General features: G+C 39.5%; 1 long non-coding RNA gene across 1 annotated transcript in view; it reads right to left on the bottom strand.

The window, feature by feature from the left end:
- Nucleotides 1-12,545: 12,545 nt before the first annotated feature.
- The window catches only part of LOC117875344, a 33,412-nt gene continuing 28,476 nt past the window's right edge, over nucleotides 12,546-17,481 (bottom strand). Inside the window, exons 3-4 of the long non-coding RNA XR_004645253.1 lie at nucleotides 17,014-17,082; nucleotides 12,546-15,420 (exon numbers count right to left, since the gene is read on the bottom strand). This is a non-coding gene — a long non-coding RNA (uncharacterized LOC117875344). The remainder of the gene's footprint in view (nucleotides 15,421-17,013; nucleotides 17,083-17,481) is intronic.

Raw genomic sequence — 17,481 nt, 5'->3', positions numbered from 1 at the left:
GAACGCCGCTGCGGCGGGCGCATGCGCCGTGGGCCGCGTTGGGAGGCTGAAGCGGAGCTGGGTGTGAGGCGGGAGGGGGCGGTTGAAGGTTCCTCTAGCTGCGGTAGGGGCGGGCTATGGACTCCCTGTGCCCCCCACCCTATTCACCCACAGTGGTCCTCAGCATGGGGCTGGGCCTGACTGGCTGGCGGGGCTTCCCCAGAGCCCCATGCTTGCTTCACCAGGCCCTTCTCCAGAGTGGGGTCAGGCCAATATCCAGCACCTCTGAAAACCCACCTGTAAAACATTCCTCTCTGCTTCTACAAGCCCATCCTGGGTGTGGGCCACTGCCCCCGCCCGCTGCCCCCTTGGGTTCACATCAGCAGCCTCTTCCTCCTCCCAATAATGAGCAAACTCCAAGTGGATGCAAAACATAAGCACTCTCAGCATCTAAAGAGGTGGCCACACCAGGGGAATAGCAAGTTAGCCCACAAAGTCCTTGAAATGCTGTTGGATGCTAAGAATGGTGGTTGGGATGAATTAATCGGGTCATAGTCTCCAAGCATGTGGCCCTCACCTTTGCCAGAGTTTTGTCTGTCTCTGCTAATCGGGGATCTTGGCGGACCGTGGATAATAAGAGCTAGCCGTGGCAAGCTTGGGAGAAATTAAAGCTTTCGGTGCAATACATGGAAATATTCCTATTTGGAAAGTATTACTAATACAAGCTTAGGAGAGAGATGGGACTATTTGGTCTCGATACTATACGTTTTGTACAAATCAGAAGAAAGATCATGCCAACCTGGAGTTAGTTCTCTTTAAAACTCCTGGCCTTTAGGTTATCATAGTTAAAACATCCATGATAACAAAGTTCAAATATTTTGTAGCAATAGTTTAGTTTCTTAAAATAGATATTTCTAAATGCCTATCATTGAGCTGCCTAAAAGGATGGAAATGTATGTTTCTGGCATTACTTCAGTTATTAAATTTGCCTCATTATATGACCATTAATAAACTTGCTCCCTTTCTATATTTTTCCTGTTTTTGCAGAAAAGACAATCCATCATATCTGAACACTTTGAACATGTCTCCTATGCAGCCTTGTTAGTAGTACATGGTGCATTAATGTCCAGGAAGGAGATGTTTACATTTAATCTTTCAGGATAGAGAAGCTCACTAACTCTTGGCTGGACACCAAATTCTAGCCCTCATTTACTTCTAAGTGTTGTACCAACCTGGAAATAGGTCTATGCCTTTGGATTGCCATGGAGATGTCAATTATTTAGGTGTGTGAAGTCATGCCACTTTCCAAGAAGCTACTGCAGCAGCATCCCTGATGGGGTCTGTGGTTGCTTTTTTAAGCAACTTAAAAGGGCTGAAGTATTTTTAAATGTCTGTATGAGTGAATGGCAATAGAAGCTGTAAAATATGTACCAAGGTCTGATGCAAATGAATAATAGCATTTCCAAATAAAACTAAAACATCTGGGCTAGATTCACAAAAAGGACTTAGGCACCTAACTGCCACTTTAGGTGCCTAAATCCAGAATCAGTCCCTTCTGAGATTCACAACCTCTGCCCACACACACACATTCAGCTCAGCTGCCACCTAACCCAGCAGGCACCCAAACTCATTGCCTACATTTTTGCAATAAAATTCCTTGTGCAAGTGTATTTCAACCACACACCAGGTGACCGGATGCCTAAGCCTCAGAGTGATTCATGCACTGGGAAAAGATAAGCATCCCTCCACCTAACTGACCCGTGGGCCCCTAGCAAGTAAGTGTGTTCAGACCTTGTCTACTGGATTGGTCCCCTATATGTGAGCTTACCCAAAACAACTGGGGGTGGTGTCCTCTCTCATAGCGTTTTAGTCCAGTGGTTAGGGTACTCACTGGGAGTGGAAGACCCCAGTTCAAATCCCTTTTCCACCTGAGGGAGAAAAGGGATTTTAATTGGCTCTGTCATTTCTCAGATTAGTGTCCTAACCACAGGGTCATATCATATGCTAATGCTTCCTCAGTCTCTCCTGTTGAATATGTTCCACTGTAGATCTTTTTGTTTGTTTGGTTTGGGTTTTTTTGTTTATTTGAAAGCAGATGGACCAGGGGACTGGATACTGAGTCTTCTACCACTACCACCCCCTGTTAAGTGAATGTTCTCACCACCAACCTACAGAGCCATTCTCACGTGGGGTTCTCTCTCTCTCTCCCTCTCTGGCCTAATGATCTATCATTATTTAACCACAGTAGAACAGCTTCAACAGGTAAGACTGAGGGAGTCTCACATCATAATATGCCGTAGGGCAGTGGTTAGGGCCTGCACCTGAGCAGAAGCGGATCCCTATTCAAGTCACATTTCCCCACATGAAGGGCATATTTCAACTGGGGGTCTTCCACATCCCAGCTGAGTACCCTACACTAACCACTGGATTAAGAGTTATACGGAAAGGCCTCCTCTCCTGGCTTCCTGCTAAAACAGCATAAGTACTTAACGCCAAGACAGGGTTTTCAGAGGGAACTGCCTCCTTGCACCCTGGACTTAGTCACCTATGTCTAAAAAGGGATGGGGTTTAGCACACACACCCTGCGGCTTGGCATCTCCCACTGCCTGGCTTAGGTGAGGAGCTGCCTAGAGTGCTGACTTTTGTGAACCCCATTCTGAGGCACTTAGCTCTTTCCATTCATTGTATAGGGAGCCTAGGCACTGAACTCAGGCTTTGTGAATCCCATGATTTTCTGAGTGCCTAAAAATTTAGCGTGGCAATATTCAGCATCACCCCACATAAGTTTCTTTGTGAATCTAGCCCATGGTGAATGACTCAGATTTGTTATTCTTTATAATAATCTTCCATAGATAAGAGAACAAATGCTGGTGCGTATAAGAAATGAGAGAAATAAAAATAATCTCTTACTCAAGAACCTCGAAGGGAAAAAAATCCATTTAACCATAGCTCCAGATATGGAGCTAACTGTTGGGTGAAGAGACTATTTTCTTTTCTAGTGCAGCTGTGCACTACAGCCAGACCTTTACACAAGAGGATTTCATACATCACAAACTCTGGTAGAAGTTCTGCTATCTTTATATAGGCAGAGATTTGGAAGAGAAAAAAGTACAAAACAACTACACCAAAATTGAGGCTACAGCAGAGGTGCTGGAACAATTTGTATAGTGGGGGTGCTGAGAGCAATTGAATCAAACTGTAAATGCTGTATATAATGGAAATCACTTCAAGCCAGGGGGTGCTTGCAGCATCCCCTGCATCCCTAGCTCCAGCACCTATGGGCTAGTGTACTTTTTCTCACTCTTTCTTTGAAAGAGCCTAATCTAATCCACAGCAACAACTGTGTGGTGCTGATAACTGAGTAGCAGCCACTAGGTGGCAGAAACAACCAAAGATGGCCCTTAGTGAAATACTTAACAATATACTAGTATTGCTTCAACAGTTTGACCAATGAAGCAATTAAATCAGCCTGTTCTGTCCTGAAATACAAGTGTGTGTGTGTGTGTGTATATATATATATATATATATATATATATATGGGGGAACTTTGAAGATCACATTTGCACTATTAGAAATGTTTTCAGATAATTGCTATAATTTGTATTAACATTGAAGCATCTTGATTTATGTACACAGTGCAGTTCCCTTTGAAAATATTTTATTATATAATACATTACTCTTGTAGTCACTGTGTTTTTGAAAATTATCTTTATATCATCAGTAACCTGTTATTACACAGTTATAAACTCAGCAGTTTATACATCAAAAAACAGTCTGTGGAAGCCACAACTATGAAATCATGATAGAAGAAGCCAATATCTTCTACTACTACTTAAAATGCATATAGCACTTTACAAGCAATGAATAACTCCTCATAAAACCCCAAGCAGGTAAGAAAGTATAATCCCCATTTTATAGATGGGGTAGCAGACAAAGGAGTTAAGTGGCTTGTCCCTGACCACAGTGGAGTAACTGGGAGGAATTTTAATAAGAGGGACTGTTATTCAGATTATTCTGTTTTACCCTGAGGGCTTGTTTACACACACAAGTTGTGTCGCTTTAACTATATTGGTATAATTAAAGCAGTACAACCTCCTCCCTCAATGTGTGTGTAGTTATATTGGTATAAAGGTGCTTTATACTGGTATAGCTATTCCCTTATGAGAAGGAGAATAACTATTCCTGTATAATTCACCTCTGTACCAATATAACTCCATCCACAGTAGGACTTTTACCAATAAAACTATTTTAGTTTAAAAAAATCACAGCCCTAACCCAAATAGTTACACTGGTAAAACTTATAAGTATACACAAACCTAAGATTTTTGAAGGGAAAATCAGGGAGTGCACATGCAGTGTAACTGTGTCATTTTAAAGGTTAAATGATATGTCAGATGAATGGTAAAGCAATTTAGTGCATGCATTGATGGTGGGTGATCTAACAGAATTGTGAGTCATGGAATCATATAAACTAAGAGGTGGAAAAGAGACCTATTAAATCATCTAGACTGTCTGGTGAGGAGACAGACTAGATGATCTAATAGGTCTTTAGCATCTTTCATTTCTATGATCCACATCAGTTAACCAAGGTGTGGCCTGAAACCTGCAAACTGGTCCATGTGGGAAAACCCTTATGCTCCCTCAGAGCCCCATTGGCACCAATTTGGGGGAGGGGGCTGCCTGAGCAGATTTGCTTGAACGTTCAAGGCCTTAATTCGTACTCTATTAAATCTGTTCCAAAGAGTTCACCTGTATGACTTTTGCAAATTCAAAGAGAAATTTCAGGCAATCTTATCCAAATAAACTCTTTGGACTGGGAATTATCTTTGTATATGTTCATATGAGGCCAGATCAACAAAGGGACTTAAGTGCCTACACTCTAAATCCCAGTTTTAGGCAACACTGCAATCCACAAAAACACCGCTCAGCTTCTGCCTGAAGCTGTATGCTCCTAAACTCACTTGGTGCCTAAATTTCCACTGTAAAAATTCTCTAGGTCCCTATGTATCACCTCTGGGTATGCACACTCTGCTTCACTGTAGGTATCTGGGTGCCTATATCCCACCTTAGCCCAGTGCGATTCATGAACCTGGGAATGACAGGCATAGGAGCGTCTCTGTTATTTGCAAGGCCTGATCCAGTAGGTGTGCTCTGAGTATGCTTAACTCCACACAAAGTACTGGAGGAGGAGGAGGGGAGAAGGAGGCCTCCTTCATATCTTTAGATTTGTACAGAGATCTCCCACCTCTCAGGAGAGTGCCCTAGCCACTGAAATATCTAGTGATATTCTCTTTGGCCCAATTAATATTGAATGTTTCAATTATTTAATTAAAGTGGAATGGCTTCAACAGGAGAGACTGAGAAAAAGACACATCAGAATATCCCATAGTCCAGTTGCTAGGGTACTGGCTTGAGGGAGAGGTGATCCGTGTTCAAATCCCTTCTCATCAGACTCCGGAGAGAATGGCACCAGACTCTTCTACTTGCTGGTGGGTCCTGACCACTGAGCTAAAGTTTATGAGGGAAGTTTCTCTCTCTTCCCACTCCTCATGAGCACTTGCATGGAGCTAGGTGCCTGCATCACTCATTCTCACAAGAAATGGCTTAGATGCCTAAGCCATCTGATTCCAGAAGAGGGGTTCCTGGTAGTGGATCACAAGCAGAGATAGATGTCTCCCTGCAGCCCAGGCTTAGGTGCTGAACTACACGAGGAAGTGGGACTTAGGACACACCCCTCTCATCAGCATCTCCCCTTGGCTAGTTTAGGCAGACCTCACCTAATGTACTGGCTTCTGTAGATCCTATTCTTAGGCACCTAGCTTTCCCCATTCATTATATAGGGAGCCTAGGCACCTAACTCAGACTTTGGGGCTCTCGTTGTTGTTCCAGTGATTTTCTAGGCACCTAAAAGTTAGGTATTGCAATGACTAATCCCTTTGTAGATCCAATCCATGGTGCCTAATGTTATGGGACCCCAATCTTTACGGGGCCCAATGGGAGTGATTTTAATATAAATATAACAGACAATACATTGGAACTGGAAAAAGCTTCGCTTGATTAACTCTCCATCTCAAGGCTTGGGTCTCGTGTCCCTAATGACCTGATAGGGGGCTGAGCAACCTTAACTCCCACTGAAATCAGTGCTCAGCCCCTTTGAAAATCAGGCCATAAAAGCCTTGGTTCAATCCAGACCTGTGTGTGGGTTTCTTCCCCACCCCCACCCTTGCATTGTGGGGCTCCAGAGTTAATCATTACGTTTGTCTTGTTAAATATTTCACCCTTTTCTCTGTTTACAAACAGAACAAATGACCTAGAACTGCTTTTTGGAAACTTGTCATTGGTCATTTGTGTGAAACATGAAATTGCAGTGCAAACAAAGGCAATGGTCATACGATGTCTACTTGCTTTTCGTACTGTCAGCTGAGCTAATGGATTTGCTCTGTAATTCTTCAGCTATATGTGGCATTTAGCTCCCGTTTCTTAAAGGTATATGGCCCTATTCTCGTTTCAGATGGGTACCATCAATGGGAGCTCCATCAAGGTATTTGAGGCAGAATTGCACTCATCAGTTGTCCATTAGTCTTGAAATAAGTTTTAAAATGCTCTCTTTAAAGCTAGTGATTCTCTTTCATTGCTCTTTGGTACACCTTGGATAGTTTTTTATACAGCATACATCTAAAATTATGTCTACACTATCATCCTATAATAGGGCAGACAATATACTACGGTACTTCAGGAAAAGCATGATATATTATAGTAGTTTTAATTGCCTGCAGGGTGCTGATCCATCTTGGAATTAAAATATGTGGTGTTGTCATCAGATATGTTAAAGGGACAATTTCATGGGTGAAATTCTGGCCTCATTGAATTCAATGGCAAAACTCCCATTGTCTTCATTGGAGCCAGGATTTCAGCCCATTTTAAAAAATACATGTGTTACTAATATTGTGTGTGGAAAATAAAAATGGAAAGGTTTTCAAAATCTGACTGGCTTTTCATCATTTGTGTTGTGGATTACTTTCTGTATTTCACTTCTGCTGGAGTAACAGTAATAGATTAGTAATTTTCACATTAAGGCCCTAATTTAAGCAATCAAATCTGTGAAGCTGGACCCCTGTGCCTGAGCCCCTTTGAAGTTAGTTCACCCATGCAGATTTGGTTGTAGGATTGGGGCCTATAAGATTCCATGGATGAGGAGAAAGCTACCAAGAGACAGAGCATACTCAGAAGCAAGCCTTCTCATTTGGAATCACTCCCATTTGACCCAGACCTTGGCTACATTCAGGAAATTATGTAAATCACACCTCCTTGTCCAGATTTCTTGGTATGTTCATTTCCCAGATACAGTCTATTGTCTAAGTTTCCCCATCTCTGTCTTGCAAAGCTGTGGTATTTCTGGGCAGATTTCTGCTCCATACACTTTACTACTGCTTGCAATCTAAGTCATATAAACTTCACTCTGGTCGTGTATATGCTAGATTTTTAGCCACCAGTGCAACTGAATCAGGGCAAAACCCTAGTGCATACACAATTTACATTGAGGCAGCATGAGTTTTACACAGTACAACTTATCTTGGTTTCAAACAGCTACAACTACACAAGTGGCTAAAAACTCAGTATAGACAAAGCTCCATGTACTATGGTGCTGGGAGCCATATACAGTCTCGTAATCAGATTTTTTTCTCTGTATATCAGTCTATTTAGCACCAGGTAAGGTTCTCTATTGAAGAATCACAAGGCATCATTGGATATTCTTAACAAAATGCTTCACTTTATATGCTGAAAATAGATTCCAAAGATTGAGAGATCTAACCATCTTGAAAGCCAACACATTTCTCAAGAGCAATCCTCAAGCTGTTCTGCACAGCTCTTCACTTTAGTTTAGTGAGATGATTAACTCTTTAGTCCCTAGATTAACTCACTGTGGGAAACACACATTAATCAGGTAACGCATTCATGTTTTATGTAATACACAATCTCACCTTGACGTCTTTCCAACTCTGCTGAGACTGGCATTTAGGATAATCAGTATACTGTTTGGTAATAATGTGACCTGCTAGCTTTCCATATCTACAACAAACAAACCAGAGTCGATGATTATGTCAGTAAGAGAAGCTTCTCTTATAAAACTCATCTGCACTGTTCTATGGGGAACTTTCATTCCTCTCCTTCATCTTTTGCAGGGAAAATACAATAACATTAATAAACTATAGCACTGAAGTGGATAATGTTGCAGATGTTCTGTTAAGAAAGCTTTCTACTAATTGAGCTGGTTTCCACATGTAATCCTCATATTTACATTCTGGAGAATATCCATTTTTTGTACAAAATGACGATGTAGACCAAAACTTACAAATAAAGAACTTTACAAATGAGACTCTACTTTTAGGAGAAGGGAAACCTGCTTTGATAACTCCAGCTGAGAAGGAGCAGAATTGGGGGACGACTGCAACAGTGAGAAAAATGTTATAAACACTGAAAATTGTAATTAAAAAAATGCACTGGACTTAAAAGTGTCTCCCCCAATTCCATCTACATCTGTGTACTCTAGTTCTAGATAAGTAACTATTTGACTAAATATGGATAATATCGATTATACTGAGAATTTTATTTTATGAGATTAGTAAGTCACTCTTTCCACATAACTTCAGATTTTGTGTATAGCACACAGAAATTTGGTGGGCCCTAGCAAACTGTAGAATTATATATTTGATTTGGCTCATATGTAACCTAAGTTTTTTGGATATTTTCATCATGTATCTGTTTTTGTTACTTTACGTAACCGCTAGTACTGTCAGAGTTAAGTTGTATTAATCCTTTCATCCCAACACTCTCAAAATAGTGTTGTTTTTAATATTAAAAGCAGAATAAAACAGAATTTGTTGCTAGAAATATGTTGAGAGAGAACTTTGCATCCAGACATAAGGGCCCAGATCCTAAAGGGTAGTTAGACTCCTAAAACATCCATTGAAATCAATGGATGTGGGGCCTTGTGAATATTCAAGCAGCCCTAGGGCCAGGCATGCTGCCTATATTTTAAGAATGAGCTTCGTACATATTTTCTATTTACTCCATGATAAATCCTGACTAACAGATGTGCTCGAAAATAAGTGGGATATGATACAGGAAAATCCATTTGTTTGCTTTTTACTCAAATAATAATGCTTATTTCATAAGCAAGGAAGGAGGCAATGTCACATGACTAACACACTTATAAAACTTTTTACTTTAAATGCTTATGCTTTGTTCCTGAAAAGTATACTCAATTTATGGGTAAAATAAAAGAGTGCTTAGACACTATGATAATACAAACAAATAAACAATTTAAGAAGGGAAAGTGTCCTCCCTGGTACTTTAATAAAATAAACCCTGCAATTTGGTGCAATCTGATCAATTCCAAAAGCAAAAACCTTGTACTTCAGAAATATTTCTCTGACATAAGGCAATCCACAGCTGAGGTTTAACTTTGTCCAGAGATGGGGTGAAACAGAGAAATTGTCCCTCTTCACTTTTTAGTTTGGTGGCAACATTTTAACAAGGGGCGCCCGGTAGCCCTGAAGATCATCACCCCTCCAGCTTATTCTGGCAAGCAGACAAGATCCTTCTAGTCAGAACTAGGTTTGCAAATGGTTTTTCTGTTAAAGAACAGCACCATATACTGTAATTATATTTGGATGTTCTCATGCCTACCTTTTCATTAGGATCTGTCTTAAGTAACTTTTATAACTTTTCTCCCTTTGAGGACAATTGCAATCAAACAAAACTTTAAAATGTCCAAACAGCTTCCTTTAAGAAATTGTACACTATACATCTATTTCATAAATAAATAAGCTTTTGATGGGGACAGGGAATGATCATTCATATATGAGCTCCATAATCATGAATCCTTCCTCCATACCTCACTCCCCAAAGAGAAAGTTTCCCATTTACTTCACTCGGATTATGCTGAGGCCCCAAACCAGTCAATGTGTGACACAATGTGAATAAATGTGATTTAGATAAAAGGAAAGAGGCACCTTGCTCTGTTAGTGCTCTATTTTTCCAGTTAAGGTTGGAGACAGTGGTTCAGGCGGATCTTGTAGCAGTAAAGCAAGCTGTTAAATTCTTAGTGGATATTAAGGCCAGAAGGGACCATTTTGGCTCTAACCTAAGCTTCTGCATAATGCAGATCATAGAATTTCACAGTTATCCCTGCACCAAACCCAATAACTTGTGGATGAACTATTTTATAATTGAAAAAGTATATACTTAATAGTGCTTGCTAATTACCCCACTTGATAAAATAGTAAGTAAATGTAGGGGTAAACTAAGGCTAAAAGTGGGCAGGATTCACCAACATTTGTCCCGTCTGTTACCTCATTTTAAACAGAAGGGGTGAAGTCCTCCCCCACTGAAGTTAATGGGAGTGTTACCATTAACTTCAGTGGAGCCAGGATTTCATACGGCAACTCAGCCCATGTAACGGGGTTGAACAGAGGGAAGGCAATTCTTCTCTGCAACTATTCTCTGAGTAAAGCAACTACTCCCTGGGGCTCAGGCAATCACAGAGTGCAGATCCCAAGGACCTGGATTTAATTCTCCCATGTAAAAAGAATACTCGGCAACTTTCCCAGATGTTTCAACGGGGGTTAGCTCTGCCATGCCTGATGTAAGAGAGGAAAGGTTACTAAAGGCAGAAAGTATATAATCTCCTCTATCTCTCCAAAGGGCATATCTCAACTTCAAATCACATTGGAAGCAAAACTAGTTTCCTTTCCCCCAAAACGAAAAAAATTGGCAGTTCATCAGACAGGCTGGTGCAGAAACTTTGCATCCTAGCTCATGTAGGAGACTGCAAACAGGGGGGGCAAAATTCTGCCAAAACAGTCATTGTGGGGCATGTTAGTGATTTTTTTTTCATATGCCCTGTGTCAGGCTGATCTTTCAGCTGAATAGGTCAGTGTGCTCTGGAGTTAGGTATTATCTACTGAACGGAGCCCTAACATGTTTGCTCTGAATAATTGCTAATTTTTTGGCGGAATTACACAACATACAATACTTTTCTAAATATATGCATTAACCATTTCTAGACATAAGCTATATTTTATCTCTTTAATGATTCAAGACATATAGGCAATATAAGTTAACCTGAATGTTGCATCACTTAAGAGACAAGTTGCCTTTATTTACCACAAAGTAACTGCCCCAAAGGACCATTTCAATCATCACTAAGACCTGAGAGCTAAAGCTTGTTGAATTTTTTTCATCCAAACTTTTTTTTTCCCCCCAATAAAAAATATGTCTTGAACAAAATGAAATTTTTATTTTGGTCAAAATTCTGGATTTTTGACCAAAAACCCTAAAACATTAGGTTTGCGATAAAAAAAAATGAGGTTTTGATAAAACATTTTTGGTTTTTGAAAACTGAAAATGTTTATCAAAAACAAACAAAATAAAAACAGTTTCTGAACAAACAAAAATTTTAGTTTTCAAAACCTAAAAAAAATTCAGGTTTTGGGATTCTTCCCCCCATTGAAAAACAAACATACATTTGCAAGAAATTTAGGGAAAAAGTTTTAAATTGAAACCATGAAAAACAATAGGTATATTTTTACTAGCCTCACAAAGTGTGCAATTCTGAGTTCTATTTAGAACAGTGTCATGATTCATGTTGCACCAATAAGTTTCCTAACCTTGGTGTGCCTCATTTTTTCTTGCTTGTGATATTGGGAGAATATCTACCTCACAGGAAACTTTGAGGATTATGTTGATGAAGTATGTTAGTTTTCCTGCATGAAGACTGCTATGGATCTTATTCAGACTGAGGGTTTTAAAAAAAAAAGAAGATGACTTCAGGAATTGGGCTAATTTAAGGACAAAGTAGTATTTCTATTATTCACTCTGACCAGAAATTTTTGCAAGCTTTTACATTTCTGGTTAAATTCTAAATACAAAATGAAATGTGGAAAGTCTCTTTTGCAACATCGCTATGAACAATTCAACTTAAATGTTCCATCCACTAGCAAAGTGGTGATATTACCAAAGCACTCCACTTCTACTATGATAGCGCCAGGGTCTCCAGGAACTTGTTACTTGTAGTTGAAATATTCTTGTTGGGCTTCACTATCACTCTCACCTCTGCACATCAAACTAAGTCATTCCCTCCCACATGAATATATGATAGAATCATGCTAATCCTACATATCCTTCCAAAGACACTATGGTGAAAACCGTTTAGTACAAATGTATTCCCTTAATTCCATGCCATGTCAGACATGCTTACTCATATTGAAAACTTCTATTATAATTAGATGCTGATTATAATTAGAAGGTTTGGGGCCCAGGCTGAAATCTGAATCAGGGACAGAGGCTGGGTCAAATTGAATGGTCCCAACTCTTCTCTTAATCATATCATCGCAAAAGAGTTCAATCTTTATGAATAGCAAAACTCGAGATAAACTTCTTCCATCTTGAATGGCGAAGGTTCTTACGAGGTCAGCCCCTTCCTGTGTTATTTCAGCAACATCAGAACGAAAAAACCCTGTCTCTTTTGGTTCTGTATCCAACCCAAAGCCACAGGGTCAGGTTTGAATACGGATAATTAAATTTAAATCTTATTAATTCCCTCAGGCCCAAAATTAGGAAGACAGTTGACATTCTGTCATCTCTAACGAAAACTATTTAAGGAAAACATCAATGCGTAAAGATTTAGATTTTTTTTGCAACCATTTGAAAGAAATAAGAATATTTACCTGTTTTTTTTTTATCTTTTTTTTAACCCCCACAGGAGATGATGCAACATAATGCATGCCAATTAAGTTAAGTTTGTTTGTTCAGATGGACTGAGGCCAAATTTCAAGAGCAATTTAATGCCTGATAGCTAAAATAATGACTTGGGGAAATTGGCTTAGCAAACAACATAGCAACTTGGGAGGCAAGGGTGAAATGATAATTTCAAGAAAAGAAATTTAAGGGATTCACAAGCTCCACAAACAAGTCCAGAGAATGTAGGTTAGAGGGTGATGATGCTAGTGTATGCAAATGTTCTCCCATGAAATCTTCCTCAGGATCAATATAACCAGGCATGCCAATCTTAGGGAGTTCGCTCAAGATAAAACCATAGACTTTATTACGTAATAAAGCTAAATAAATTAATACAAAATGAAATGTGCAACAGTTCAATAAAACTTGGGAGGCTGCCACTTTATTTAGACAAACACGTTCTGTAACCAGGGTAAGTAGGTCTAGGTTGAATTCTGCCACCCTTATGTCAATTAATACCTTGCTCCATGAGCAATAATAGTGCTTAGTTACTATATGTAGGCACAGATAGGTCAAGTCAAAGGCAGAACTGGGACTAGAACCATTTTCTTTTATAAAACACCCGGTATGGTTGCTGTGTTGCAATTAATCTTAATGCCATGCTATCTTGCTTGGTTTTTGAGTTCTCCCTGCTTTGAATTCTTGTTTTACTGACACAGAGATTTACATGTTGTCCCATATCCATGTGGCTTATTTGCTTTTTGTCCTCCATCTCCCAGGAGAGCTATTCCAGGCCCTAGTTTGCTAATAATGTATATTAATTATTATTAACTATTTCTATAGTGCCACAAGTGTGCAAATCATTAAATGAACATAAAGACACAGACCTTATACCAAAAAGCTTACAAATTAAAGCCCCAATCTTGCCTCTTTTACTCACATGAGTATTCCTTACTCACACAAGCAGTCCCATTGATATAAGTGTTATTGCATTGATATTAGAAAAAATACAGATGAAAGAAGTGGTGAAGAGATGCAACACAAAATAAAATAGTTTAGGTTTGGTACACACCAGGTCAGCTCCAGAAGTCAGGCATGGAGGGTAGGTAAGCCTTGTTTATAAAGTAACTGTCAGGAACATGTTAGCCCTAGGCCAACACTCTGAGAGAGAGCTTGCCTGATGCCATATCAAAAGGTCAAGGTAGATGCCCAGTTAAGCCCTCAAAATATGTAATAAATACAGGGATAGGACCTAACTTTGGGTATCTACATTTGAAAAATGTGGCCTAAGTCCATACCAAAATCAAGTTATAACACTAATTTGTGTGTGAGCTACCCAAGCACAAAAGATAAAGGTTCTGAAAAATATTTTACATGGGTAAATAAACCCCCCCACAAAAAACTTATTTTCATTCTGTTATCTACCTCCGATACTTTTAAAGTACCTGGAATTTAATTGAACTTATCAAGAAACTTTGTTAATGGAGAACAAGCATGGGCCATTTCTGGGGAATTTTATATTTCAGGAGAAGTAGGAGTTTACATTGAAAATACCATCTTAACCATAACTATAGTATCACTAACAACATTATATCTTGTTGCTTTTTAATGCAATAGCCAATCTAAGCTGTTTTGCAGGGCAGCCTGATTGAGACCATAATACTTTTGGGCTAGATTGTCCTTTAACAACCAGTCCCATATAAAAGGTGGTGCATAGCTCTACCACTCCAGAAGCAGCTGTGGAAGAATTGTGCCTAAAACAGGAGGTAAGTAATTTGCTGCTAGCCCTTCCCAGTAGCAGAATATTACCCGATGCTTCATCAGGCTTTCCACCCCTCCCTGTCCACCTCCTGCCCACTGGTTTGGGAAGAGAAACATTTGGCTGCTTTCTTACCTCAGACCTGCAGTGGAGATGCAGAGAATCTGTGTGAGATTGAGTTGGGATGGCTTGTGGAGGAGGGATCTTATATCCAATTAGGACAAACCAGAATTGGCCCTTTATGAATTGTGCGTGTATGTGAACCACTGACTTCTACTAGCTGGAACTGCAACTGCTCAATTGTGTGTCATAGGCCATATACCACTAACTGAAATTATTTGTTGGCTCAAATGATAGGGACTTGTGGTTATAGAACAGGAGAATTTGAATTCCATTGGCTTACAAAGTTCTCAGAGGCAATGGTGTGCATCGCAGTGACAACTGTGAGTCCCTTAAGTGGCCAAAATATTAATGATATCTGAATAAATAGTTGGTACAGTTTCCCATTCTCATGAGAGTCTTTATCTTGACAGTGAGTGTAAGTCAGTTTCCCTGCATTTGCAATCTTGTAAAATGTATAATAATGAATTTATTATCTACCATACTATGTAAATTACAGGTCTGGGTTCTGCTGCTTCCTAATTCTCCGCTTTTCACAGCTTAATGCAATGCAGAATAATATGGATGACCCTTTTGGCCCCCAGTCGTTACTGTAACAATGAAAGGACTCTAGACATTACGTTTCTGATACCACATTCTCATGACACAGATTGCAACAAGAGTAAAGGTGCATGATTCCTTATAGATGACAACAGCAGCAATGAGAAGTGGAAACCCCAGGGAGAATTTATTCTCATTATGATCTCCAGATGAGACTCTCTTGGTATTTCCTGGATGTTCTAGTCACCATATAGGTCTGAGACAGATGGAGAAGTGAGAAGCTGTAGATTCAAACACAATATATTAGTTGGTTCAGCCAGAAATGACTTCTCATAAGAATCTATGTGGATTTTTCCAGCTGTGAGACACCTTCCATGTATAAAACTGAGATACACAAATGGCTTAGCAATTGTGCTGACTCTACCACTGTTTATCAGTATTGTGTATGTGTGGGTTAAAACTGGTGTCAGTAATGAACCGACTTGAGACTGAAACCAGTGTCTGCCTGTACCTCCTGTTTTTCCCAGCCCTTATCAGAGAAGTTATAAAGAAGTTGTTTTATCTGAACCCCCGTGGATTATACAGAAGCAACAAGAAATATCCTGCTTTTATTACTAAGATCCCAGATACCTGGACTTTGCACCAAACAAATCTCTGTTGGCTTTAACCTTTGCACAATATCATAAATCCGTTTGCTGCGTGGCAATGAGATCACTGGTTGTTACAGAGCAAAGAACATCAACTGGTTAGTCATGTAAAAATATTCTCTGAGGTTGAAGAAACAGCTACTTTGTAGCTATTTCATGCTCTGATTGATTTCAAACCAGGAACCTTATTAGTCAAGTAGAATATCCACACCTCTGGGCTGTGTTTTGTCCCCAGGTGATTCATCCATAACTTACATTGTTGATTCTGTATATGCTTTACGAAGTGATACATCACTTTTATTCAGGTGCACAAAAGCAGCTATTCCCAGGGTAGAAAAGGGTTTCAATACGTGGTGACTAGAATTGTATATTCATTCCAATATATTGTAGGAATAAATAGAGATGAAATTCATGGATTTTGATTTTTTTTGATTATACTCTTCTTCAACATTTTGAATTCGTATGAGGAAAAAAATCGGGAAAAAGTTACAGGACATTTTTCAAATTTCCCGATACCATTTTTTCAGTCAGATCAATATAATAATATTCATAGCACTAAGAGTCAGATTTTTAAAGTGATTTAGGTACCTAAAGTTGCAGATAGGCACCTAGGATGGAATGTTCCACAGGAGTAAGGCTCTTAACTTCTATTTAGGCTCCCAAGTTGTATTGATTCCAATGGAAGTTAGGACCCTACCTCCTTTTGAGCATTCCACCTGAGTGGGCATTTCAGAAGAACCTAGGTGCCTAAGTCCAATTGATTTCAATAAGAGTTTGTTATCTAGGTGCTTTTTGAATCCCACTTGACAGCTATCTACATCTTTAGGCAACTAATATCCTTGAAAATCTGGCCTATAATGGGGAAACTGCTAGGCCTTTCTCCTTGATTTCTTTATGAATATGTTTTTCTTGGATTAGAAAAATAAATACAAACTATTAGTAAATGTATATGACTTATTACAGAAGATGGCACGGAAAGGAGGCTGAGACACACCCAGGTTTTATGAACTGCCAGGGTTTGTTTTCATATGGTTTGGATATACATAATCTATAGGGGGACAGAGTAATTCAGAAGACCAGCAGTGCCCAGAACTGTGTTCAGTAAATTTTTTGTGAAGACAAGAATTGCATTGTTAAGGAAGATAACCCTGTTGGCCAAAATTAGCGCTGGGGTAAGCAAGCATAACTGTATAGAATTGTACCAGCCGTACAAGGTCAGAATCTTACCCATTTGGCCCTGAATCTCTTCGTGGTTACACAGGTGTAAATCAGAAGTAATTTCACCGAAATCAAAATCTGTGTATGAGAAATCAGCATCATTATTTTCAGTAAAGATAGGTTATGGTTGAGGCAATGGCCTCAGATTTAAGACACCTGAGTTCAATTCCTGACTCTGCGCCACATGCTTTCTATCTGACCATGGACAAGTAATTAAGTCTCTCTACGCTCAGTTCCCCATCTGTAAACTTTCCTATCTCACACGGGTGCTGTGAGTATAAATAAATTAATGCCTGTTACTGGGAAGAGCTCAGATTCTATAGGTTTCAGAGTAGCAGCCGTGTTAGTCTGTTTATGCTCTCTGTATGTGTGTATATATATCTCCTCAATATATGTTCCATTCTATATGCATCCGAAGAAGTGGGCTGTAGTCCACGAAAGCTTATGCTCTAATAAATTTGTTAGTCTCTAAGGTGC

Source organism: Trachemys scripta, chromosome 3, assembly GCF_013100865.1.
Source record: "Trachemys scripta elegans isolate TJP31775 chromosome 3, CAS_Tse_1.0, whole genome shotgun sequence".
NCBI lineage: Eukaryota > Metazoa > Chordata > Testudines > Emydidae > Trachemys > Trachemys scripta.
The sequence above is the reverse complement of the archived record's forward strand: the minus strand, read 5'-3'. Positions and strand labels throughout refer to the sequence as shown.